Source organism: Sus scrofa, chromosome 5, assembly GCF_054392235.1.
Source record: "Sus scrofa isolate SSC_HxYL_T2T_F1_AM1 chromosome 5, Sscrofa_HxYL_maternal_Yorkshire_Landrace_v2.0, whole genome shotgun sequence".
NCBI lineage: Eukaryota > Metazoa > Chordata > Mammalia > Artiodactyla > Suidae > Sus > Sus scrofa.
In genome coordinates this window covers 88949387-88974994 of record NC_139387.1, presented here as the reverse complement: position 1 = coordinate 88974994, position 25608 = coordinate 88949387, and the positions used below count along the sequence as shown (strand labels likewise).

General features: G+C 43.9%; 1 protein-coding gene across 5 annotated transcripts in view; it reads left to right on the top strand.

Moving 5' to 3' along the window:
- The window catches only part of LOC110260784 (uncharacterized), a 566816-nt gene that overhangs the window by 293320 nt on the left and 247888 nt on the right, over nt 1–25608 (top strand). The window contains exon 7 of one of the 5 annotated variants that reach the window (XR_014804179.1): nt 1289–1820. The exons of 3 other annotated variants lie outside the window; for them this stretch is intronic. The gene's annotated coding sequence lies outside the window, so the exon portion shown is untranslated. Of the gene's footprint in view, nt 1–1288; nt 1821–23256; nt 24632–25608 lie in introns of those variants that run through there. One more of the 5 variants, XM_084957371.1, reaches the window with a different exon arrangement.

Genomic DNA, 25608 nt, shown 5'->3' with positions numbered 1-25608 from the left:
AACAATATGGTGGTTCCTCAAGAGACTTAACATAGAATTACCCTATGAGCCAGCAACTCTCCTGCTGAGTATATAACCAAAAGAATGGAAAACAAGGTCTCAAAGAGATATTTGTTGCTCATGGCAGCATTATTCACAATAGCCAAAATGAGGAAGCAACCCAAGTACCTATCATAAGATAAGTGAATAAACAATATGTGGTATATACACATATTGGGATATTATCCAGCCCTAAAAAAAGAAGAAAATTCTGATACATGGTACACCACAGATCAGACTTGAAGACATTATGATCAATGAAATAAGCCAGACACACAAAGGACGAATACTGTATGATTCCACTTGTATGAGGTTCCAAGAGTCATCAAATTGATGACTTGCATCAAGTAGCATGGTGCTTGCCAGGGACTGGGACAAGAGAGTATGGATATCTTTAATGGGTATGAAATAGCAGTTTGGGATGAATAGCAGTTCTAGAGATGGATGGTAGTGGTGAATGCACAACAGTGTGAATGTATTTAATGCCATTGAGCTATATATTATTAAAAATGGTTAAAATGGTGAATTTCATGTTATATAAATTTTACCATAATTAGAAGAAAAAAAAAAGGAAGAAGGAAAGCCCTATGTGTCTAAACATCCACTATTCACAGCAACTGGAGTCCTATGAAAACTGTATCTGGGAGAACTCGCCTGAGTCTGTGGCTGCCGCCTTTTGGAACCTTTTATACAATGTGGTCCACTTCTCACAGCATCTATTACCCTGTGTCCCTTCCCCTATTCCGATCTCACAACCTCATTAAGAGTGCCCAGGGGCGGAAGCTCCTGGGATGATGGTGGCCATCAGTCACTGAGACAAGGATAAGAGGACAGACTTGCTAGGAAGCAGCACCTTCAGGTGGAGTGGAGTCAGGAAAGTGCTAGAAGGATGCTCTGGCAGAAAGAGGGGTATGGAACTCAGATGGGAGCTGAGGTTACTATCACACTGGGCTTTCCCAAAGTTATCCAAGACTCCACTGCCATGCCAGTTGTAGTTAGCCTTCTTTAAACTTCCACCTTCCCTTCTTAAGCCTGTTTGAGATTAAACTGTCTTCCAAGGAAGAAAGTCATTTCACTTGACAGAAAGCAGCAGGGTGTCACCAAAACACCTGAGCTGTGGCTGTCTGCCAGGCTGGTTTAAAACAGCGCTCTTCAGTTAGGAGAAAAAGACACCAGCATCTTTCCTGGCTTCACTTCGAATACTATGTTGGAGGCATCCTCTTTATCATCCTTCTTTCTCCTTACCCAGGCTCTTACATCAGGTCTCTTGACAGGAGAGGCTGTTCTGTTCTGGCGTGTCTAAAAATCCACTGTGTCAGCACTGATTGTACCTTGCAAGCCAATGTCACCTGCCGAGGCAGAAAATATCTCTGTGGAGACCCCACCTTGGATCAAGGAAGCCAAGGGAAGAGAGGGTTTGGCATGGAAGATCCTGGACACGTTGGTTGATGGGAAGAGGAAGGAGCTGTAGCTAATCTGGAGCTTGTTTCTGGTCCCCCTGCCTGGGGAAATGTGTGGCTGGAAGGAAGCTACTGCTTAACCTGTGGTGACAAAGACTTACCTGCGGGCAAGGGCAGGTGGAAAAAGAGACACTTTCGAGTGTAATGGAGCATTTACAGCTACAGGTGTTCTGTTTGCTGACTGTGCCTGGTCTCCCAGCCCCAGCTCTGCCAGGCCTGTAAGGATGAACTGCCAGCCTTCCTTTGTCCTCCTGGCCCGGCTCCCTCATACTGCTGACCTGCTAACATGAAGCTGAGGTCTGAGCCTGCTCTTCCCATGAGGTACGACTCTGTCTTGCTTACTCTTCCCCCTCTCTTGCGCTGCCATCAATGGCTTAGTCAGGAGCCAGACCACCTGGGTTCAAATCCCACACCCCTGGGCCTGAGGGTGGACCAAAGAGCAACTCTTGGGGGTGGGGGGAGGCTGGGTGTACTCTGAGGTCCCCACAGCACTGGGCGGAGGTGGGCCCACTCTGCTCCACTGTCGGGGAGCCGACTGAGGTCTGCCTGCTGTCGATTTTCCTGGTTGGTTTCTTTAATTCATCCCACATGTTTCCTCACTGGCTGGTGAAAGAAAACTCCAGTGTCAGGTTGCGCCTGAGACAGAGTCAGAGCAGCTTCCCCTGACATCTCTGTGATCCTGGGCAGATGCATGTCCAGGGCAGGGCAGCATGACCACCAGGCCACGGCAAGTCTGTGTCAGAGTGAAGCGCATGCGTGGGCTGAGGGGCTTGGAAAGCACCTTTGGAAGGGCCCTCTGGATGTTGAACCTTCTAGCATTTGAGGATGAAACAGCCCAGGCTTTGTCATCCACCTGTGGCAGCATGGACCCTTGCTCCTGGTTGCTGCTTTGCAGTTGTGAGTGCAGAATTTTTTGTAAGTCCCATCAAGTGCAAGTACACACAATACTGTCTTCACTCTGTTATGCTCCACAGTCTTACAAAGTGGATCGGTAATATCCTCACTCTCATTTTACCAAGGAGGAAACTGGGATTCTGAGAGGTCAGGCAGCTTGATTCCAGTCACCCAGCCAGGAAGCAGCAAAGTCTTGAACTTGGAGACTCCGTGCTTTCCTTGTACTGCAGAGATGTGGGTCAATTTTGCAGAACTGAGAGAGAGGAAGAGACAGAGACAGAGCTGGAGAGACAGAGAGAGACAAAGAGAAAGTGAGAGACGGAAGGAGCTGAAGGCTCCAGAAGGGCAGTACAGGATCTCCACCTGGCTCTTTCCTCTGTCTAATATGCCTGCCTCACTTGGTCATGTACCAATTCCCACAGAAGCTGCAAAGTCCAGTGCAGTTGAAACCACCACTGAGAAGCCTTCCTAACCATAAACCCTGTGCTCTAGCTGCTCCTAAGTAAGATCCATCCTGCTGCTATTGTAGTTCACACCTGCTTTTTTAGTTGTGATGTTTTGGGCTTGTCGCTTTTTTAAGTACCTTCCTTCTCTACAGATCTGTGCATTTCCTGAGTGCAGGGACTAGGTCTTTATCACTTTTGATTTAACAGTGCCTAGAATACTGGCATATAGCAGAAACTCACTCAAGATTTGGGGAAAAAATAAAGGGGGAAAGAGAGGGAAGGAAGGAATACAACTTAGTTGGCTTTTTCTGTAGTTACAAACTTACAGGAACTCATCAAAGTGCACGTGCCAGTCAGCAGGACTGCACCACTGTCTGCTGAGATTTTTCTGGCCTTAATAGTCTCTCTACTTCCCCTCCTTCCAACACACACACACAGATTCAACTTTGAGTAACACAGTCAATTTGAATAGACCTCATTTCCCTGCGCATCAAAACTTAGAGAAATTTAATGAAATTCCCTTTAATTTTCTTTAGTGAAACTCATGGGCGACATTTCAATTAATCAGGCCCATTTATATGTCTATAACCATCACTATTCTCTTTGTGTTTCCTCCTCTGGGAAGCTTTGATTTTTATGCATATAAAGTGTGTGTGTGTGTGTGTGTGTGTGTGTGTGTGTGTAGCACCAAGAAATAATTTTTTTTTCAAGGCTGGTTTCCTTTCCCCCTGCTATTTATTTTTCTAAAATAGAAGCTGTGGCCAAAACTGCAAGAGAAATAAAATCTAGTGATTAGAAATAGTGTCATTTCTATACTTATTGTCATTTCTATACATACTGTCATTTCTGTAGGTCACATCTATAGGCCAGGTGGGTTCGAATGTTTATAGCTGTTCTCATGCTGGCATTTGAAGCCATCTATCTGAAAGTGGGCAGAAAGTATTGCCTAGTTCATGATCACAAAGTTTCAACATTCATTCACAAACGTTTGCGAAGCATCTACTATGTGCTGGGCATTACTCTTAAGTTCTACTGTTGTGATAAGATAGAGATGGTCATTGGCTTCATGATGTTTTCATTTTGTGAAGAGAAGAAAGAGCAATAAAATAAGCAAAGAGACAAGTACATGCAATCACTAGGAAGTATGTTAAATTCTGTTAAGAAATAAGTTGAAGACCAAGACAAAAACTCATGGGTGTGGGTGACCGCCCTCAAATAAGGTGGACAGGAAGGATGCTCCGTGCTGGCTCCAGAGGTTATGAAGAACAAGGCGGAGAGAATTTAAGACACAACAACAGCTTGCACAAAGGGCCTGGGGCGTTAAAAAAAAGGCGGGGGGGAAGGCTTAGTGTGTTTTAGAACTTGGCAGAAAGCCAGTAAAGCTGTGCCCACTTGACCAAAGCAGAGGTGGCATAAGGTGAGGTGGAAAAAGGAAGTAGCCAGACCATGACCTCATGGGCTGGGGCAAGGCAACTGAATTTCATCCAGAGTCCAGTGGAATACCATCGAGGTACTAAACCGAGGAGGAACATGGCCCATTTTATATGTTAAGAAGCTCTCTGGCGAGTGGAGGGAGCAGGCGAGATGGAAGTTAGGGGTCCTGCTCGGAGACTGAAACAAGGATCCAGAGGATATTAACAGGGACCTAGAATCCTAATGATGATGATGACAGCCCACAGATTATGGCACTTGTGCTGTGCCCTACACTGAGTGCCCTTGACATGTTGACAGCATGTGAGATCAATCAGTTCTACTTACTACTTCCATTTCACAGATTAGGAAACTGGGGCACAGAGAAGTTAAATGACTTGCCAAGGTCACACACTCCTTAGTAACGGGGGAATCAGGGCATGGATCCTGGCAGTCTGCCTTACAGCTAAGGGTTGAATAGTGGAGTGAGAGAGAATGATGGTCGGAGGGAGAGCTGACCCTGTGTGGAGACTGAATGGGCGGGAGGTCAGTGGTAAAGGAGAGACAGCAATCAGGGAGGTGGTGATTTGGACACCGGCGTGGGTGGTACTGGAGAAAGAAGGGGACCACCTTTGGTCTATGCTGCAACAGAACAGCAACTTAGAAGGGCCCATCCTACAACATGTGTGGCTTTCAGAAAGCCCCTTGAAATCCTGTTTCCTGGTTTGATCTGTACAGACCAGGGTTCTCAGCCAGGGTTGGCATGCCTATGTGTAATGTGAAGATTTCACTGGCATGTCACAGGGATTACCACCCTGCCCTTGCAACCTCCCAGGGATACTGTGAACATCAGATGAGATAACTACAGGCAGCCTGGGGGAGTGGGAAGCCGGGAGGTTTTGGCTGGAGTTCTCTCCCTGTCTCTGAACCCTTGTGTGAAGGTAGACAATGTCACCATACCTCAGTTTCCCCACTGATGAAATGAAAATAGAAGTTTCACCCTTAGAGGGCTGCCGTGAAAGGCTAAGGAAGTTTTTGGGAGAATGCACTTTGAAAATGAACATACGTATGGTTTTTTGGTGCTATGATCATAGCTATGTGCCAGTGGGGAAACAAACTCTATGCAGCGTGTGTATTGTCCAGGCATGTTATCCTTATTGATAAATCATGAAATTGTCAAACAAAAGCTCTCTATTTGCTTGAATTTTCAAATGATGCTCTGAAATGTGAATGTGAAGCCTTAAAAAGAGAGAGGGTGCATTCAGGGTCCTTAGTCCCACATCTCTTGGTGGGCTCACCAGCCAGGAATTTAGTCATTTCATGAGCTGTTTTAAAGCACCAACCGGGACACAGGAATGAACAATTCAGAAACATTTCCAGGCTTTAATGAGGTTATATTCCAGGGCAGGAAGACACGCAAAAAACCAGCAAATAATCAAATAAATAAGCCATGGAATTTCAGATAGTGTTAATTACCATGCAGGAAACAAACAGGGTGACAACAGGAGAGTGACTTGGAGAGTGGGCAGTGGCAGCTTCTTTACGTGGGTGGTCAGAGCAAGAAGGAGGAAGTTGTAGGAAGAACCAGGAAAAGAACATTCTGGGCACAGAGAGATGACCACTGGAAATATCCTTACAGCTAGGAACCAGAATACCCTAGCCAAGAAACAAGAGGGCTGGTGTCTCTGAAATACTGTGGGTGAGGGGAAGCGTGATAAGAACTGAGACTTGGGGTGACCCTATCATATAGGCCAAACCGTATAGGACATGGTAGAGCTTGACTTCATTCTAGGTGCAAAGGAGCCACTGAAGGATTTGCAGCAGGAGATGGCATCACTTGAATTAACTTCTTGAAGACCCCTCTTGCTGTAGGTGGAGATGGAATGGAGGTGGGGCAAGCTTGGGGAGGGCAAGACCAGTGAGGAGATGGTCAACAAGGCCAGAGGTGCAGAGGGGGTGGGTGGGCAGAAGTTGGGGATACACTTTGAGAACTAAAGCCAAAGGAATCAAAGGAATCATTGATGGGTTAGATGTGGATAATGAGAGAAAACAAAGAGCTGAGAAAGATGCCTTTTGATTGCCTATAAGGAAGCTCTTGCACAAAATACATTGTTTTAAGTCTGAGTTGTCTTGTGAGACTCCAGTCAACCTTTTCTCTGTCCACCCCCAGAGTGGTTCAGCCATCCATGGAAGCAAGACCCACTCAGAACAAGGGTTTGGGGAGCTAGAGATGGTCTGAAGAAATGAGAGAAGTTGCAGAGTAGAAGCGGGAAGAACAGTTTCGGGGTTTTTTTTCTCTCGTCTTTTCGCTGAGATGATTTCTGACACCTCCTGTGCCCCAACAATTCCCCTTCATATCTGTGGGCCAAGCCAGAAGTAAAGAAAGAAGCCCTGAAATACTGGCCCTCACATCCATTTCAGTCTCTCTTCCCGTGTCATTTCCTAGAGTGGTCCATCATGCTGGGTCATGAAGGAGCAGGGAATCGAAGACGGTGGGGAAACACCAAGCAGATAGGAGACAGAGTCAGAATATACACTCGGGGGGAGCAGAGGTGCAGTGGGTTTGCTTCTTAGGCTCCTCTTCCAACCTCCCATATCTGGCTTGGGGCCACTTTTACATCCAGAATGGGTGACTGAATTGAAAGACATGCCCCTAGGAGAAATGCTGACATAACAAGACTCTAGAACGTCATCCCTCCAGCCTTGCTGCTTTGCCCCAAGTTAACCCTGAAACAAGAAAACAGGCTTAGGGGAGTGCTTATTACAAGGTTTCATAATCTCCTATTTGACAGCAGCTGGTGGTACAAAGTGTGGCGTCTACTGGATCCGATTATTCAACAGATGGGTCTGTTTTCAAATTTACTCCAAATGTTCAGATGCTTTTTCACTAAATTCATATTTCCCATCTGATACTACCCCTGGGGCTGAGCTTTCATCTGGGTTGTAGTTTGTAAGTTTTAAAATTTGTCTTTGACTCTCCCAATAGAAAGAGAATTCCCAAACACCAGAGGCATCCACAGGGACTAGACAGGGACTGCACATGAATACAGGATTGTTCCCCAGGGCAAGTCTTGCCTCAATCAAGCCTCCTGCCAGAGGTGGACTCAGATATGCCCTATTTGGAGAAGCCTCAAAACCCGGTTCAAATGACCCTGAGATTTGAACAGCGCGTTCTTTTCCTGGGGCAGCACATGTTAGCACATCAGAACTCTTAGTAGCAAATGAAAACTCCTTTAGCAGAGAATAAAGGCACTACATAACTGTGTTGCTGGCCCATTATGTGTCTCTAATTGTGTCACCTCGCTCCTCAGTGGGGTTTTACGTTCATTATTTCCAGGTCCTTTTCCCACTGCTGCACAGTAATGGTCTTCTTATTCTTTCCCTCCACTCCAGCTGCCTACAGCTGTCAGCTACCCACTCCGGCTTTGCCTTTCGAGTGTTTTCATCTTCCTGCCAGCATTAGGAAATTCAGAACAACAAAAAAAATGTGTTCCTTGAGTCTCCTTTTCTTTATGATTTTCTGATTTCTGTCACCATGTGGTCCTTCCCTGGTTCTCCCGGTACCTGTTCCAGGAGATGTCCAATATGGCCTTTGCTCAGCCCAAGTGCATGTTCCCCATGGACACAGGAAAGAGAACAAAAACTTTGGAAGGTGGGGTATGTTCCAGAGTTAGGGTGATGCTAGGGGGAAAGCAAGCTGGTCGGAGACCCAGTTCTGAGTCCTTCTGCGACACATCTCTGGGGACTGCTCTCCACAGAGAAATTAAGGTGGATGGTGACTTCTGCGGCTATAAGCGAATGAAGCCAAGGCCCCCTGGAGTTGTGCAAAGCAGTGCTCCTCCCACCTTTGGGCTCTGAGAATTGGGACCATTTACCCCATCTCTGGGGTTCCATTTTCTCATCTGATGAAATGTAATTTGTCTGTGTGTAATGACTACGAAGGTCATTCCTGCTGCTCTTTCTAAGGCCCTTGTAAGGAAAAAACCCACCCTCTCTTCTCAGTGCCTGTACCTCTTATATAAATATTGGCCAGGAGCAGCTGCATGAGTTGTAGGGCCCAGCACAAAATGAAAATATTCAATGCCTTGTTCATGACTCTTAAGAAATTGAAGATGGTGATGGCGGAACTTTAAACCATGCAGGCCTTTCTGAACAGGGGCCTTTTTGATTGCCCAGATCACATGCCCTGATGCTGCCACTGCCATGAGACTATGGATAGTATGCCAGGGAAATTCATGCCCATTGGAGAAGGCATGATTGTCTCAGAAAGGAGAGATTTCCTTTGTCAATCACATGAATATAGATGGATCCTCAGATGGAAAGCCAGATACTAAAAGATGCCTCCTAAGCTTCTTTGTCCTGATTGTTGTCCTCTGGGTCTAGACTTCAAGGAACTTGTGCCACTGGGTGGTGGTTGTTCCCACATGATGTGCATCAGATAGAGGCAGGCCTGAAGCTTGGATGGGATCAATGGGCAATGACCACTGAAGTCGGGTAATATTTGAAAAGTAGATTCTTCAATTTCATATTATTTTCTGGGTATACTTCTGTACAGATACAGGAAAAGTGTTACTTAGCAGAATTATTTTTTTCTATTAGGGTTTATTATAGTATATTGAATATAGGTCCCTGTGCTATACAGTAGGACTTCTTTGTTTATTTTATGTGTAACAGTTTGTATCTGCTAACCCTAAACTCCTAATTTATTTCTCCCTCACTTCCATTCCCCCTTGGTAACCATAAGTTTGTTTTCTATGTCTGTGAGTATGTTTCTGTTTTTTAAATAAGTTCATTTGTGTCATATCTTAGATTCCACAATAGATGATATCATGTAATGTTTGTCTCACTGTCTGATTGACTTTACTTAGTATAATAATCTTTAGGTCCATCCATGTTGCTGCAAATAGCACTATTTCTTTTTTATGGCTGAGTAGTATTCCATTGTGTGTATATATATATATATATATATGTGTGTGTGTGTGTGTGTGTGTGTGTGTGTGTGTGTGTGTGTGTGTATGTATATATATATGCCACATCTTTATCCATTCCTCTCAGTGGACATTTAGTTTGCTTGCATGTCTTGGCTATTATGAATAGTGCTGCTATGAACATAGGGGTGCATATATCTTTTAGTATTAGAGTTTTCTCTGGTTATATGCTCAGGAGTGGGATCAGCAGAGTTATTCTTAGCAATACACTGTACCATGTGGAAGAAATTCTTCAATCCATTTCCAGGGGTGGAGGGTGAGATCCCAAGGGTATGTTTAAACAGCAGAAGAAAGTCACTAAACCGCTATGCAGGAGACAAAGAAAGGACCTTGTGTGGGTCCTGAGGGAATTAAGGGTTGAGGGAAGGAGGGGGAAATGAGAGATGAGCAGAGGAGACTGAGCATTGCTAAGGAGAAGGGCAAGATGCAGAGATGCCTGTTGGCTTCAGAGTGTGTAGAGGACTTGGGGATAACAAATGTTCAAGAAGGGATTTTCCACTTGTTTGACATATGTGAGCTAAGCCCTCACTTCCCCTGGAACCCTGTATAGGCTCTTTAGTGGTCTAGATGGTTTGGTGCTATGTGGTGTGTATGTGTGAGTGTGCATTCTCTTCTGGGAATGTAAGTGGATGCAGATTTCTGTGTGTAGTTTGATGGAATGCAAAAGCAGAAGGTGACTGTGAACAGGACACCTGGGCAGAAGGAACCTGAACTGTAGGGTCTTGACAATTTCTGGACTTTCCCAAGCTGTGGAAATTGGTGACAGAGGGGGAGTTGCAGATGGTTTAAAGGAATTTATTCTAGAACGAAGAGGTAAGGAGAGCTTCAGCTTACATCTGCATTTTCTTTCCCTTTGTTATTCCTGAGCCTTCAGAAAAATCTTGTTTAAACATTCCAGCACCATCTCAAGCTGCAGTACAGACTATGAAGGAAGGTTCATGTGTCTACACTTGGACCAGAAAGAGATGGGGAAGAAACGCCCCTTTCCACCTTTGATGATCACAGTAGTGGCTCTTGTTCCCAAAGAGAGAGAGATGTTCATAGAGGTGGTGAACTGGGGATACAAGCATCATGGTTATAAATCCAGCTTCCCTACTCCCACTCAGAAAAGGAGATTACCTCTTCCTTAAATCGTATATGCTTTTATTTTATTGAAAAAAGACATCTACTAGATGCAAACTATTACCTTTAGATTGGATAAATAGTGAGGTCCTACTGTACAGCACAAGGAACGAGGTCAATCTCTTGGGATAGACCATGATGGAAGATAGTATGAGAAAAAGAACTGTGCGTGCGTGCATGTGTGTGTGTGTGTGTGTGTGTATGACTAGGTCACTCTGCTGTATAGCAGAAATGGACATAACACAGTACATCAGCTACGCTTTAATAATAATAAAAAAGGCATCTAATGTCCTTGGATGCATCTTTTGTATATTCATCTACCTCAACTGTTTGCAGTGTGTGAACCATAATAAGGGCTATATTTCTGGGCAGATAGATTTCCAAGCCTTCTGAAATTCCATAAATCTTAAGTCATACTATGATACACGTCTGAGGAAGCTTCCCCCTAAAATAGAAATGATGTGAGAGATCCCATAGCATTAATATTTTAAAAAGTTGATAAATGAGTAAAAATGCAATTTAGTCATTAAAATTTAAGAAACTCTGCTCGTGCCTCTCATCTATCCAGTTATGTTCTCAGAACTCATTTTCACATTGTATTTAATGTGGGCTTTATTGAAAGCTTCTTCTGTCTGTGTAAGATGCTAATTCAGGCAACCAAATGGATGGGCTCTTTGGTATAGGGAAAAATACCTTCCCTAATAGGCAATTTCTTAAGAATTGTGTTTCAGTCAAGGTTGTCTGGCTGCAGAGGACAGAAATTCACAGAAACTAGTTCACATATAAGGAGAAATTGATGGGCCTCCAAAGACAGGAAATGAGTAAAATCATCTTACCTGGACATTGGAAATGGAGTCACAAACCGAGGCAAGACCCCTGGAATAATCCTTTCCATCTCTCACTGGGTTGGATGAGAAGAACTACCTTTCAAGTTCCTACCTTGGTCTATTTTTTCTCTCAGTCCCCTTCCTCCTAGATAATATCATGTCTCTGTGTGGTTTACGGCCAACAACAACAGTGTCGGTCTAAATTACCTACACTGTGTGCTATGATACGCGTTTAACATAAAAGTAAGAGATACAGCATTTAGACTTACTTGTGATGGTTTTACCTGGAGGGGGTGGGGGCAGAGGTAAAGTTGTTCATCTTTGGAGTTAGAGGAGCATTATTTTTTTTAAAAGTTTTATTGAAGTGTAGTTGATTTACAATGTGATAATTTCTGCTGTACAATGAAGTAATTCAATTGTACATATACACATGTCTATTTTTTTTAATTTAGTTTCTCCATATAGCCTTTATTATATTGAGGTAGGTTCCCTCTATGCCCACTTCATGGAGCGTTTTTGTTTGTTTTTTTTGGACCCACAGCATATGGAAGTTTCTGGGTCAAGGATTAAATCTAAGCTGTAGCTGTGGCAATGCTGGTTCCTTTTACCCACTGCACTGGGCTGGGATCAAACCTGTGCCTCTGTGGTGACCCAAGCCTCGGCAGTTGGATTCTTAACCCACTGTGTCACAGCAGGAATTCCTCTGGAGAGGCTTTTTGTTTTTTGCTTTTTTGTTTTTTAATCAAAAATAGGTGTTGAGGGATTTTCCTTTGAGACTCAGTGGTAACAAACCCAACTCTTATCCATGAGGATGTGAGTTCGATCCCTAGCCTGGCTCAGTGGATTGAGGATCTGGCGTTGCCGTGAGCTATGGTGTAGGCTGGAAGCTGCAGCTCTGATTCAGCCCCTAATCTGGGAACTTCCATATGCAATGGATGCAACTCTAAAAAGTCAAATAAAAAAGTGTTAAATTTTGTCAAAAGCTTTTGCTGTATCTTTTGAGATGATTATATAGCTGCAGGCCTATACCACAGCCATGGCAACACCGGATCTGAGCTACATCTGCAACCTACACTGTAGTTTGCAGCAATGCCAAATCATCGACGCACTGTGCAAGACCAAGGATTGAACCTGCATCCTCACAGACACTGTGTCAGGCTCTTAACCTGCTGAGCCACAGTGAGAACTCCTGACACTTTTAATATATTGTTGGATTTGGTTTGCTAATATTTTATTGAGGATTTTTGTGTCTATGTTCATCAGCGATGTTGACCTGTAATTATCTGTTTTTGTAGACACCACAAGAAGGAAAATCACAATCCATTCTGTTGCATATTCTTTTGCTGTATAGATTATCACAAAATTTTGAGTAGAGTTCCCTGTGCTATGCAGCAGATGAGGGAGATACTGAAGGAACCTAAATGCCATGTGGCTGAGACTGAGCAGAGACAGAAATTGGAGAGGATAAGATGTTTTATTTTACGTATTTAACTTTTTGCACTTTGAGCTTTAAAAAGGGACTTCATTTGGGGTTTAACTTTTAGGCTTTTATTTCACTGGGAATTGAATAATTAAAGGAAATTTCTGTTACATAACTTTGGAATAGCCCTCATTGTATTAGTTGGGTTCATTGTATAACCTCTGGCAAGCTCTACTGGATCATGTGGCTAGGCATGATTGGAGATGGGAAACTGACTAGAGAGTGATTTTTTGGCCCATGGGGAAACTGGTCTTTGAGATAATAAATGTCCTTTTCCAACCTAGAGTCTTCTGGGAGCAATAGTTGACTGGCTCACCTCGGAGTTCCAGGAGAACTTATTAACAGTGGTAGGAATTCAGAAGGCAGGGTGACTAACTGTCCTGATTTTCCTAGGACTGAGGGAGTTCCTGGGATATAGGACTTTCAGTGATAAGTTGTGAAATTCCCAGGTAAATCAGGACAGTTGGTCAACCTGCCTAATGGAGGGAGAAGACTGTTTCTGAAATGTGACTGGGCTTTTCTCCTGGATGGCAGGGATGATACAGATGGGGAGGAGCCAGCCTTCCCTGGTCCATAGGCCTTGCTGCCTGGCAGCATGGTGGTCTCACAGAGCAGTTGGACTTCTGAGATGGTGGCTGGCTTTTTAAAGGGGAAAGAAGCTGTCAGTTGCCCTAAGGCCTAAATTTGGAAGTTCCAAAACATGACTTCCACCATATTCTTTTGGTCAAAACAGAGACACAACCATCCTGAATTCAAGAGGAGTAGAAAAACTCCCAATTCTTGAGAGCTGGCGTAGCCTGCAACAAGGGAAGATGTGGATGATGGCTGTCTTTAGAGACTGTCTGCTGCAAAGGTGATCTTGGAAGTGGTGAGGCACACAGGAGTGTAAAGTGTGAATGTAAGGACACATCGTATGTCGGGTCCATCTACCTTGAGATAAATAAGTTAGGTCGTGTCTTTAGCACATTCTAAAAGGAGAGATATACACATGCAGCACAACATGATTTATGCATGTGTGTACACACACACACACACACACACACATACATATATACATACATGCATATATTTACACATATGCCTATGTCAGGCACAGAAGTATTAATTAGAAATTAGCTTTTTTTTTTTTTTTCCTCGGGGTGGTAGAAAATAGCCAGATTTTACAGACAATCTAGGGCATTTGAGGGATGAATAGGAATCTGTGTGGGCTACAAGCAGGGTTAGAACATACCAGGCACAGGGAAATGATGTACAGAGTTTCAGGAATTTAAGAGTGCATGGTTTGCACTGTAAGACCTGAGTGTGAATCTGTGTGGGGTGTGAGACAGAGATGAAACAGCGTGTCAGGAACATAACATGGAGGACCTCGTCAGCCACATGGTAGAAGTGATGTATTTTAAAGCGAGGAAGTGACAAATAACTCTAGTTATTTTATTTATTTATTTATTTATTTTTGTCTTTTTGTCTTTCTAGGGCCGCATCCGTGGCATATGGAGGTTCCCAGGCTAGGGGTCCAATCGGAGCTACAGCCACCAGCCTAACACCACAGCCACAGCAACGCCAGATCCGAGCCGCATCCTTGACCTACACCCCAACTCATGGCAACGCAGGATCCTCAACCCACTGAGCGAGGCCAGGGATCGAACCCGCAACCTCATGGTTCCTAGTCGGATTCGTTTCTGCTGTGCCCACGATGGGAATTCCTATTCTAAACATTTTAAAGTCATTTGATATCACAAGAACCCTAAAAGGAAAGTTACTGTTATGATCACCCCCATTTTACAGTTGAGGAAACTGAGACACTGAGATGATGAATAGGTTGCCCAATATCATACGGTTGTAAAGGGTCGAGCCTCAGTTTGATCAGAGGCAGTCTGTCCCCATAACCACTATGCTCTGTTGCCACTTACTTGATGGCAGATAGTTTGGTGTCAGGAGTGGCAGAGATGTTTCTAGCACTTGGAAAACCATTGAAATAATTTGGATGTTATGTTCTCCTGAAAAAAAGGCAGCGATAGTGGAAAGAGGTGACACAGATGAATTCCAAAGCTGTTAAGGGAATACAGTTAATGGGATTTGGTGAACAACTGACTGTGGAAACTAAGAGAAGAAAACTGGAGGACGACGTCCAAGTTTCTGGTTTGGATGAGCCGATGGATAGTGGTGCCACTGTTAAGAATAAGAAACAGAAGAGGAATAGATCTGCATCTCACCCTACAAACTTTTATAGGAAAAGAACCCTTGTCTCCATCTGCAAGGACTTCTTCCCATCTCTCACAGTGGGCACATTTTCTCCTTCAAATCACACAGATTTTTACCATATTGTGAATGCTTTCTCTGCAGCTCAATACTTAATAGCAATAGAATGGGTAATAAAGTTTACATTTAAAAGCACTTAAAAAATAAAAAGAACTAGGAGAAGAGAGTTTGGTTTGGAGGGAGAAACAAAGAGCTCGGTTCTGAGCCTGACTGTGAAACGTTCACAAGGCGACAGAGCAGAGGTGTGTGAGAGAGAGTTGGACTTGGGGATCGAGTCCTTGGAAGAGAGAGCTGCAGGGAGGGGGTGCTCCCTGGTGCCAAATGCCTGAGGAAGGTCAAGTAAGGTGAGGCATGTGGAGCTACCATTGGATCTGTAAATATAGAGGTCAGCGTGACCTTGACAAGAACAGAGTGAGTGGAGAGGTGGCTGGAAGCCAGCCTGCTGTGGGTGAGGAAAGGAGGAAATGAAATCAGCAAGGGGTGGCCTAGATTTCCAAGAACTTGCCTGGGAGGGGCTGGCTAGGCAGAGAGCAGGCGCTCAGGGAGATGCAGGGTAGAGGGGGGGCATTTTGTTGGCCTGTTTGCTTGCTTTTTTTTTTTTTTTTTAAAGTCTGGGTTTATTTTCTAAAGTGAGGGTATGAGAGAGAGAGAGGCTAAAGCACTATTGATGGATACAAGTGCCTGAGTGGACCAAAGGCAGGGATAAACAAAGGACAGGTGGAAGCTTAGCCCTTCAGGACATTTTTGCCTTTAAAACAAGAGCAAAGAAGCTAAGAATGTTTAGAGAAATGAGTATAGACTTGTGAGGGTGGGGTAGGAAATTGAGAAATTTCATAATAATCTCTAAGAAGTATTAGCAAGGGGGGAAAGGGGGCTAGGAACCTGGAGTAAGACAGTGGAGGTTTGGGAAACAGCGTGATAGAAGGAAAATTACATGCACGGAGAATTCATTATGTGCCAAAGCAGCGTGCTAGATCTTTATTCATAATAATAGTGGTGATAATCAATAAATAATAGCTGGTGTCAGATCCCTTTGAAATTACCCATAGAAAGTTGGTGCTCCATAAATATTTCTTGAGTGATTGACTTTCATTTTTCATGATCCAAGTTTGCAGGTAGGTGCCTCCTGAGATTGAATCGATGAATATTAATGAACATCTGTGTCAAAAGCTGATGCCTGAAGCAAGGGGAGATCTCAGAAAGCTTAAGACAGTCCGTGTCTTGAGGGGCTTCCAGGCTAAAGGCTGCGACAAGCCATTGTCTTCGAAATGTTCGCTGGCCGTTTCTGACCTTCCCTTCCCCATTTCTCAAGAGCCTGAGAACCAGCCCAGCATCTGGAATAGACTCTCAGAGGGTTTTGACTGTACTTGCACTATGGAGGCTCCTGGTTCTGAGAGGCCAGCCCCCAGCCGAGGTTGTGGTGTTGCCAGGGGTGACACTCCTGGTCCTTAGCCCATTGGTTCTCAGTGTGGTCTCCAACCTGGAGCATTGGTATCTCCTGGGAGCTCATTTGCAAGGCAAATGCTCAGGACCTACTCAGAGCTCTGAGAGTGGGGACCAGTGGTCTGTGTTTTGGTTTTCCTTGTTTTTAAAAGTATGGTAAAATATACACATAACATAAAATATACCATCTTAACCATTTTTAAGTGTACAAGCCCCGTAGTGATAAGTATAGTCACAATCTCCAGAACTTTTTCTTTTTTTTTTTTGGTCTTTTTAGGGCCGCATCCTCGGCATATGGAGGCTCCCAGGCCAGGGGGTGAATCGTAGCTGTAGCTGCTGGCCTACGCCAGAGCCACAGTCACTTGGAATCCGAGCCGTGTCTGCAACCTACACCACAGCTCACAGTAACGCTGGATCCTTAACCCACTGAATGAAGCTGGGGATTGAACCTGCCTCCTCATGGATACTAGTCAGATTTGTTTCTGCTGAGCCATGATGGGAAGTCCTCCAGAACTCTTTTCATCTTAGAAAACTGACATTCTTTACCCATTAAACTACTCATCCCCTCTATCCCCAGCCCCTGCCAGCCACCATTATAAATTTAAGATCCCCCCCAATACGTATACCACATTGTGTTTATCTGTCCATCTGCCCATGGACACTCAAGGGTGTTTCTACCCCTTGGCTCTTGTGAACAATGCCACGGTGAATGTGGGTGTGCACACATCTGCTCCAGACCTTGCTTTCTAATCTCTGGAGTACAGACCTGTGTTCTGTGTGTTCCCAGGCCCTCAGATGGCTTTGTGGCTCACTAAAGTTTGAGAACCACTTCTATGGACCACAGCTGTCATGCTCTTGTCCCGACCCCACCTCATCCAGGGACGTCCCTCATGCTTGGATCCCAGTGCTCAGCACAGACATGCAATAGATGTTTCTTGAAATCACTGGACTTGGTCAGGGTGAGCATGTGGGTGTGTGGGTGTTGAAGTGGTGCAAAGAGGAAGACCAGAGAGGGGAGTAAGGTGTCCTTTGCATCTTCTCCCTCTCCTCAGGTACGTTGAGCTGAGCACAGGGGGAAACTTGGGCTGGGAAGGTACACAGACTGCTCAAACTGGAACTGGCCTTGGCGACTACTCAGATCAGTGAATGTAACTGTGCAGAGTTCTAGATTAATATTGTTAGTAATAGTTTTATTATCAGAGTTATTTATTGAATGATTCTGATGTCCCCCACCACCTGTACTCTGGATGTGTGATCACATTCAATCCTTATCACTTGGTTCTGGCCAGTGCCCATTTTCCAGATGAGAAAGATGAGGTTAAATAGCTTCCCCAAGGTCACACAGCTAGTCAGTGGTCATGTTGGGATTCAAATTGAGAGTTGTTTATTTCTAACTCTTAAACCACTAAGTTTTAGTGCTTATATAATATACAAGGAGTTTTCCATTCCCTCTCTACCTCAAAAAATGCTCTTTCTCTCTCCCCTCTGTCACTCTCTCACTTTACTCACACAGTTTTATCAGTGATTTAAATATTGCCCTAATTGATGGCTATTACCCATCTTAGTAGGAAATTCCTATCTCTCAGCTCATCTTTCCTTCCTGTCACCTTAAGTGCAGAAAGGCTGTTTCCTAGAACCCATTCTTCCTCCAGGTATTCTTCCCGTTTCCAATAAAATCCCCAGGTGTCGCTGGAGAGCACAGGTGTAAGACAGCCCAGGGTCTTCTGTTGCACCCCAACAGATTGTTCCCATCTCTTTCTCTCTCCCTTTCTCTCGTCCTTCCCTCCCTCATTCATTCTCTCTCCTCTCCTTCCCATCTACTCTCTAAGCAGTTGTCCTACCCAGTTTCTTACATGGAACCATCACAACTCATCTTCCATTCATTTACTTTTGCAGGAAGTGAATTTGGGAGCATACAGTTTGTACTGAGTACCGAAGATTTCTTTTCTGTAGAGAAAGTGGGCACAGAACAGCTCTGTGACTGTGTTCTACATTGGCCTTGCTGGAGAGAAGAGACTTTCTGGAAAAATCAGTTGAGTTATCCCATTTTGGCAGCTCTCCTTTCTCACCAAGCCTGTGGTTGGATAGCCAGAGCTGAAGGACTGCTGTGAGCCCTTTCTGCATCTGTGGCCCTGGGGGTACCAGAGGAAGCTGGGGGCTGCAGTCAGCACCTGTGCAGAGTGATGCTCTGAAGCTACTCTGATGGGGTGGCTGCTGGGGTCGCTGGTTGCCCAGGTCTGCCCAGGGCTTTCAGTTCTCTCTTGGGCTGGAAATACATTCAGGGCAAAGGGCTTGGACTTTTTTCCCCTTGTGGTATTTGGCTGTACTGAGCTCAAATCCCAGCTCAGCCCTGGCAGGGCTGAGGACCGTATAAGTGAAAAATAGTGGAATGAAACCTCAGAACACGTTATGACCTTCAGGAAGGTTTGGTTTGGACTAGGTTCTAGAAATGGTCTGAGTTTTTTGGTTGCAGATTTTTTTTTTTTCCAGAACACATTTCGAGCCTCTTCAGAGAGCTGTTCATGGCCTCTGAGAGGCATCTGAGGCCCTAACAAGCCTGACTTTGCTCCTTCCTGTAACCCCACCCCCAACAGTAACACTGGATAAAAGAAGGATGATGTTAGAATTTACTATTAAATGAATGTCTTGTACCGGGAACTGACCATCACTGCACTTAATTTTTGTAAGTGTCCCGGTGAGGGAAGTGCTGTGCTCATTATGCTATGATGAAACCAAGAAAGACTCAGAATATTTCCTGTCTTGTCCATGTTGTCAAGACAATGGCAGTGTGGGATCTGAACACTGGGATGTTTGACTTCAGGGTATGGGGCTCTGAACCCCTGTGTTGGTCTCCCTTACTCCCTTTCTCCTTCCTTGTCTTTCTTTCTCCTTTCCCCACTTCTTCCTACTGCCTTCCTCTTCTCTCCTCCTGTCATCTTTTCCTCCCCTCTCTCCTGCATTCAGGAGATATTTCAGCTCAGACAGTGTATCTGGATTTCCTGATGTAGGCAGATTACCCTGTTGTGCTCTTTAGGAGATGCAGGGATGAAGATGACACATTAACATCAACTGCGATTGGAGCTGGGCAGTGACCCTGTCCTTCACGGGATATGTCCTTCAACCCACTCTTACTTAGGAATACTCCCTCTCCTTTTGATTTGTGGTACTCAAAAGTTCTGATTCTTAGATCCTAATTAATTGAGAAGAGAAGGGAGTAGAGGAAGATACCTGTTGTGCACTGGTTGTTGTGGCTTCATGTTTGTGACTGTCACTGTTTATTTAAGGTAGGACAATGTGGGACTGAAATTGATTTCATTCATTCAGGGATGGTGACACAAACCCAAGCCAGGCTAATCAGAGGTCTCCACTGGACTCTCAGCACCATTATTAATAAAGATGCTTCCTGTTTTTCTTGGTAATAGGCACTGTAAGGACATAGTAGGCTTAGAGCTGCCAGCAAACAACTTGTCACCATATGAAGAATGCCCATCTGAAAATGAAGCCAATAAGAGGTGTCCACAACTGAAAAAGAGAGAGAGAGAGGGAAAACTTCTTAAGAAAATCATTGGAATGCTGGTTCTACCCATACCTGAAACCAACATATTAGTTATATGAGCCAATAAATTTCCAATTTTGCTTAAAGCTGGCTTAAAGGGGCTTCAGTCACTTGGAAACAAAATGTTCTAAGCTGGCACAGGCAGAAGGAGATATAGTGACTAAAAGATGAGAGGAGAGGAGTTCCCATTGTGGCCCGAAGCATTAAGATTTCAATTAGTATTCGTGAGGATGTGAGTTTGATCCCTGGCCTCGCTCATTGGGTTAAGGATCAGGTGTCTCCACAAGCTGCAGTGTAGGTCACAGATGCAGATTGGATGGGGTGTTCCTGTGGCTGTGGTGTAGGCCAACAGCTACGGCTCCAATTCGACCCCTAGCCTGGGAACTTCCCTATGCCACATATGTAGCCCTAAAAAGGAAAAACAAAACAGACCAAGACAAGCATAAAAGATGACAGGAGAGAGGAGTCTGGGCACAGACTTTCCTGTCTTGCCCCCTGGTTTATATCCAGCACCTAGAAAAAGACTTGGTACATCATAAGTACTCAGTAAATATTGGTTGAATGAAAGAAAGAGAGAACTCAGGTTGGATCAAGCAACTTGCAGATCGTATATATCTGTTTTAAGCTTAGACCATTATAGTGGTGTATTTCACCATTTGCCATGTTTTAGTATATTTCTTTCTGTCTTCCCTTAGTTCTTAGTAAAGTTTCTTTTTAAAAATTCAAGCTTGTTTATTGTGATAAAGGGCCAGAGAGGAGAAGGTTTCTCCGTCCTGAGCTGTAAAGAGGAAAGGATGGAAGCTGGGAACAGTATATGAGGTGAGGAAGGTGTTTATGATGCCCTGTGTGGAGATGTGAAGCTGTGGGGAGAGATGGTCTGAGACCGAGGGAGAAGCTCTCCCTTTCTCATCTCTCCAGTAGAAGGTTTTGTGTTCTTTGTGGGGGTGATTGTTTCCCTCAGTGATTCCTACATACTTGGTTTTCTCCCCCCCACCCCCCGCCTTTTTAAAAATTTTCTGCTTCTCTCTCTTCTTTACGCTGTCTCTGTTCTTATCAGGTATTCGTTCCCTTCTCTCTCTGCTTCCTTTTTTCTTTCGTCCATATTGCCCAACCATTATTCCTCAGTTATTATCTCAAAGCTACATGACTTTCAAAGGCTGGTCCCTCTGGCTGTACCTCCCCAAGCTCATTGAAGCCCTTCAGCCTCCCTCTGCCCCACCATGATTCCAAATCTAGGATATGTCATGGAAAAACGTGACATGGAGGCATGGGTCATAGACTAAAAGGACAGAGCCCTTGAAGAAGGTGCCAAGGCTTGTCAACTCTCCAACACCATGCCAGTTGGCTCAGAGCCAAAAGGACTCACATGGCCAGAGCATTCTGCACAGCTTGCTACCAGCTGCCTCAATAAAGATCACCGCTGTCTACCAACTGGGCAATTAGTTGGGGGCAGTGTGGGAGAACACAAAAGACATGGTGGATCTTACAGTGCAGAGAAGGGCTAAGGCAGAGCAAGGAGTGGAATCCTTGGGGTCTCATCTCAGATTCACATCCTAATTTTCATCTACAGAAGACTGGATTTGGCCAAGTTGCTTAATTTTTTTTTTTTTTTGAGTCTTCATTTCTTTGCTTGTAAAAGCTAGATAATTGTGATATTTACCTACTAGGGTTTTTGTGAGAAGAGAAGATGCAATATATTTAAATTATATACTTAACAACGAACAATTGACAGTTCTTTACCTCCTTCCCTAGCTGAAGATAAAGGCATAACTGTGCAACCCTTGTCTTTAAGAAGAAATTACCTGCAGCCCCAACTGCCACCACCAAGAGATCTGTGATAGCTTCTTAGCTTTACAGCAGGGGTCACCAACTTGACAGCCTTATACAGCCAGATAAATAATGTAACCAAAGGAAATTGTTAGGCTCACTCAGTTAAACAGGGAAAAAGGGAGTGGTGGAGACTGTGGCAAATTGGAGAGTGTGTGTCTCATCTAACAGGGAAAACTTAGCCAAATCTGGAAATGTGGATCCAGAGTTGGCACATCGTTTACCTGTTTTCAAGAAATGCTGAAAGTCTGAATTTTGAAAACTGAGATCTGCTGAATTTTACAATGTTGTCAAATTCATTCAGATTAAAAACAATGACCATTATAGCAAGAAAACATTGTGATGGATCAAAACACACACCTCTGTAAACCCACCACAGTCTGCTTCTTGGCTCTCTCTTTGGGAATTACAGTTTATCTGTTGGGACCCCTTTTGCTTGGTCTTCTGCTTACAGAAGCTGCTTCTTCACTAGTCTTCACAAGAAGACCACTGATCTCACTGGGCATTTAGTGTGATGAGATTTAGCCGGGAAATTGAGGGTCACAGAAAAGTCACATCACAACATATGTTTCTCAGTCGTTTTGAGCATAGGCTTGGAATCCCACATCTGCTGCTTGCAAGTTGACTAAGTTATATACTCTCTTTCAGCCTCAGTTTCCTCATCTACAAACAGGAGAACATCATAATGTTTCCCTAGGGTTGTTGGAAGGATTTCGTGGAAAACCATGTGTAGAGCACCTGTTCATTGCAGACACTAACAAATGCAAGTTTCCTTCCTCCTTAATTCTTCCCATTCTTGGAGTTCCCATTGTGGCTCATCAGTAACGAATCCAGCTAGTATCCATGAGGATGCGGGTTTAATCCCTGGCCTTGCTCAGTGCATTAAGGATCAGGAGTTGCCATGAGCTGTGGTATAGATTGCAGATGTAGCTCGGATCCCACCTTACTGTGGCTGGGGTGTAGACTGGTAGCTGCAGCTCCGATTAGCCTGGGAACCTCCATATGCCACAGGTCCAACCCTAAAAAAAGCAAAAAAAAAAAAAATTCTATGCATTCTTTAAAGTTCAGAGCGGGCATCACCACCTTCAGGGGGCCTTCCTTGCACTGCCCTTCATTGGGCTAGGCTGCCACTCTTCTCTGCATCCTAGATTTTTTGGCATACCTCTTATCACAGCACTGAATGGCTTGTTTTTATTTCTGGATCTCCTTGAATGCTAGGAACCATCTCACATTAATCTTTGCTCTACAGCTGCTAGCACAGTGCTACATGAATAATAGAAACTCAGTAAATATTTGTGGAACTAGGGGTTCTGAAGTGAGGACAAAACTGTCTTAGGTAATCAGATCAACTTAAGAAATTAGAAAAGGGGTTTGTTATTTGCTTAAACACTACATTCATTTAAAAAATTTTTTCATTAGCATATAATTGGTTTACAACGGTGTGTCAATTTCTGCTGTACAACAAACTGACCCAGTCCGTCTGTGTCTGTAAACACTATATCTAGGTACCCCACGTCAGTGCTCGATCAAGCTCTAGCACTTATTGGAGGATGTTAACAAAGGCTCAGCATGGAGTTTAACCTAATGCCAACCTGAGAGTTGGGTCATGACCTCAGAGAGAGAGAGAACTGAGTGGGAAGGAGAAAGCCTCTTTCCCCCGTGGAAAACTTCCTTGAGGGATGGCGATTAAAGACCCAGTGCACTTGAAAGTGTCTCTTCCAATCTGAAAACAAACTGTGCTTCCTGAACTGCTTTTGGAAAACCAAGGCTTGGAGGATTTTTCTGACTTTGGTCCTGCCTGCGTCAGCATCTGGAAGAGAAACAAGGAACAATTAACAATGAAAAGAAACCAACTATCTGAGCAATTGGTAGATTTAGGGGAGAAGGAGACAGAAAGGCTAATGGCTTTAACTTTTTAATTGTGTGAAGCCTAAAGAATTATGGAATTACCTAGAACTTAAGCTTTTCATCTTTTTTCATTTGATCTCTAGCCAAGTAACTACTGTAAAATAGTTTAATATTCGCTGAGTCGTCAATAATCAGGCTTGCAATGTGATAGTTAAATGCACTTGAAATTTTGATGAGATCATTAATAATATCTCTTGTCAGTGACTTAACTCTAGTTAATAACTTCCTTGTGACTTTCGTCAAATAGATTTTCCTGGGGGATATTAATTTCCAAAGGTTTATGGATGTCCTTCAATTGTTAGCCAGTGACAGAAATAGCTCTTCTGCTGTGGCATGTTTTGAGGTTTTGCCCTTACTTCTAAGAAAAAGGCGATAATTGTGTAAACCAACCACTCATCTGTGTTTGGCATCAAGCTTTAACCTAAAACCTGAAGTAATATTTTCTAAAAAGAATAGTTTCATGTAATTTTCACAACAGCATGCCAACACCAACGATTCTAAAATGGCAGCCTGTTATTTTACGAGTTATGTAAGTCTAATAGAGGAGAAAAAATCCTCTTACCACTTCTCTTTGGGAACAGTTTCTTAGAATTTTCCTGACTAATATGGGATCACATCAGTGTGCTCATTTCTCATCTTCTGTAGCTCACGCCATACAACCAATCCAAACCCACTCCCATCCCAGAGCCAACCCGAGACTCTTCAAAGCGAGCTGTATTTGTATCTGCTTCGTGGTGGAGAGGAAATGCTTGGGAAAGGGTCAGCAGAGAACTGCGCATCAAATTCTAGAACTGTTGAGCAGTGAGGCACCCTTCGAAGTTGGAAGGAAGGTGACAGCCTTATGTATCGAGTTGTATTCACTCAGAACCCATCACTCCCCATAGAAGCCTAGAGCACCAATGCCAAGCCTGCACACATTTGTTGAATGAATGACTGTAATAAACAGCATCGAACAAGTTTTGGATAAACTCACAGATGATTGATATGTCACTGACTAGGAAGGGAGAGTCCAGTTCTTTCAGGTTATATACCCTCCATTTTTTTTCTCCTTTTCTTTTCCTCTTCTAATTATGTGAATTACTGGAAAGAGAGACTCTTGCTCCTGGAATTGGGAAAATCTCTTTCACTATTATGTTCTTAGAAGACAATGTATATTTTTTGAAATTTCTTCTTCTTCAAAAAAAAAAAAGATTAAAAAAAAAAAAACTGTCTACATGATCTTGAAGGTCCTTTAACCCTACTAAGGCCTCTTTTCTACTACTACATGTGACATAAAGGGCTAGGTTAAGAGATAGTCCTTTTCTGGGCTTCATGGTCCCATGGGGGGACAGAACACATTCAGAAATTGAGAAATAATGGTACAAATGAGCATATGCTGAAGTCCAAACAATTGTCCCCAAAAAGACAAGACATCCTTTTGCCCAAGCCAGGGAGATACTGGCCTTGGGCTCTTGCTCCATTCCACCCCTTTCTTCTGGGCCATTGTTACAATTTCATCTTTCTCTATTAACTTTGATATCCTCTCCTGTCTTGGAGATTGCTCCTTGGCTCAGACGAACACTCAAAACTTTTCTATTCTAAACAAAGATCAATGACCTCAATATAAGTGATGTCTCACTCTAACTTTTAGGCTTTCTTTATCCAGTCTTATCCAATTTCAACATTCATCACTTCTACTTTCTCATCTGCTGTTCATTCCTCAACCCCCAACTCTCAGTTTTTACCACTGTCTGTCCCTGGAGATGTTTTCTCTACAATCTACGAAGGCCTCCTCATAGCAGCTACCACCATTAGCCCAATGTTCCTAGACACCTTCAGCCCTTTTATTATTGTGTGAACCACTCGTCTTCACTTGGTGCTACTTCAGTGATCAGCTGCGATCTCTCTGATATTCAATGCTCTCTTGGTTCTCTGGTCTCACTCTCTTTCTTCTTCTCTCACCATTTTCA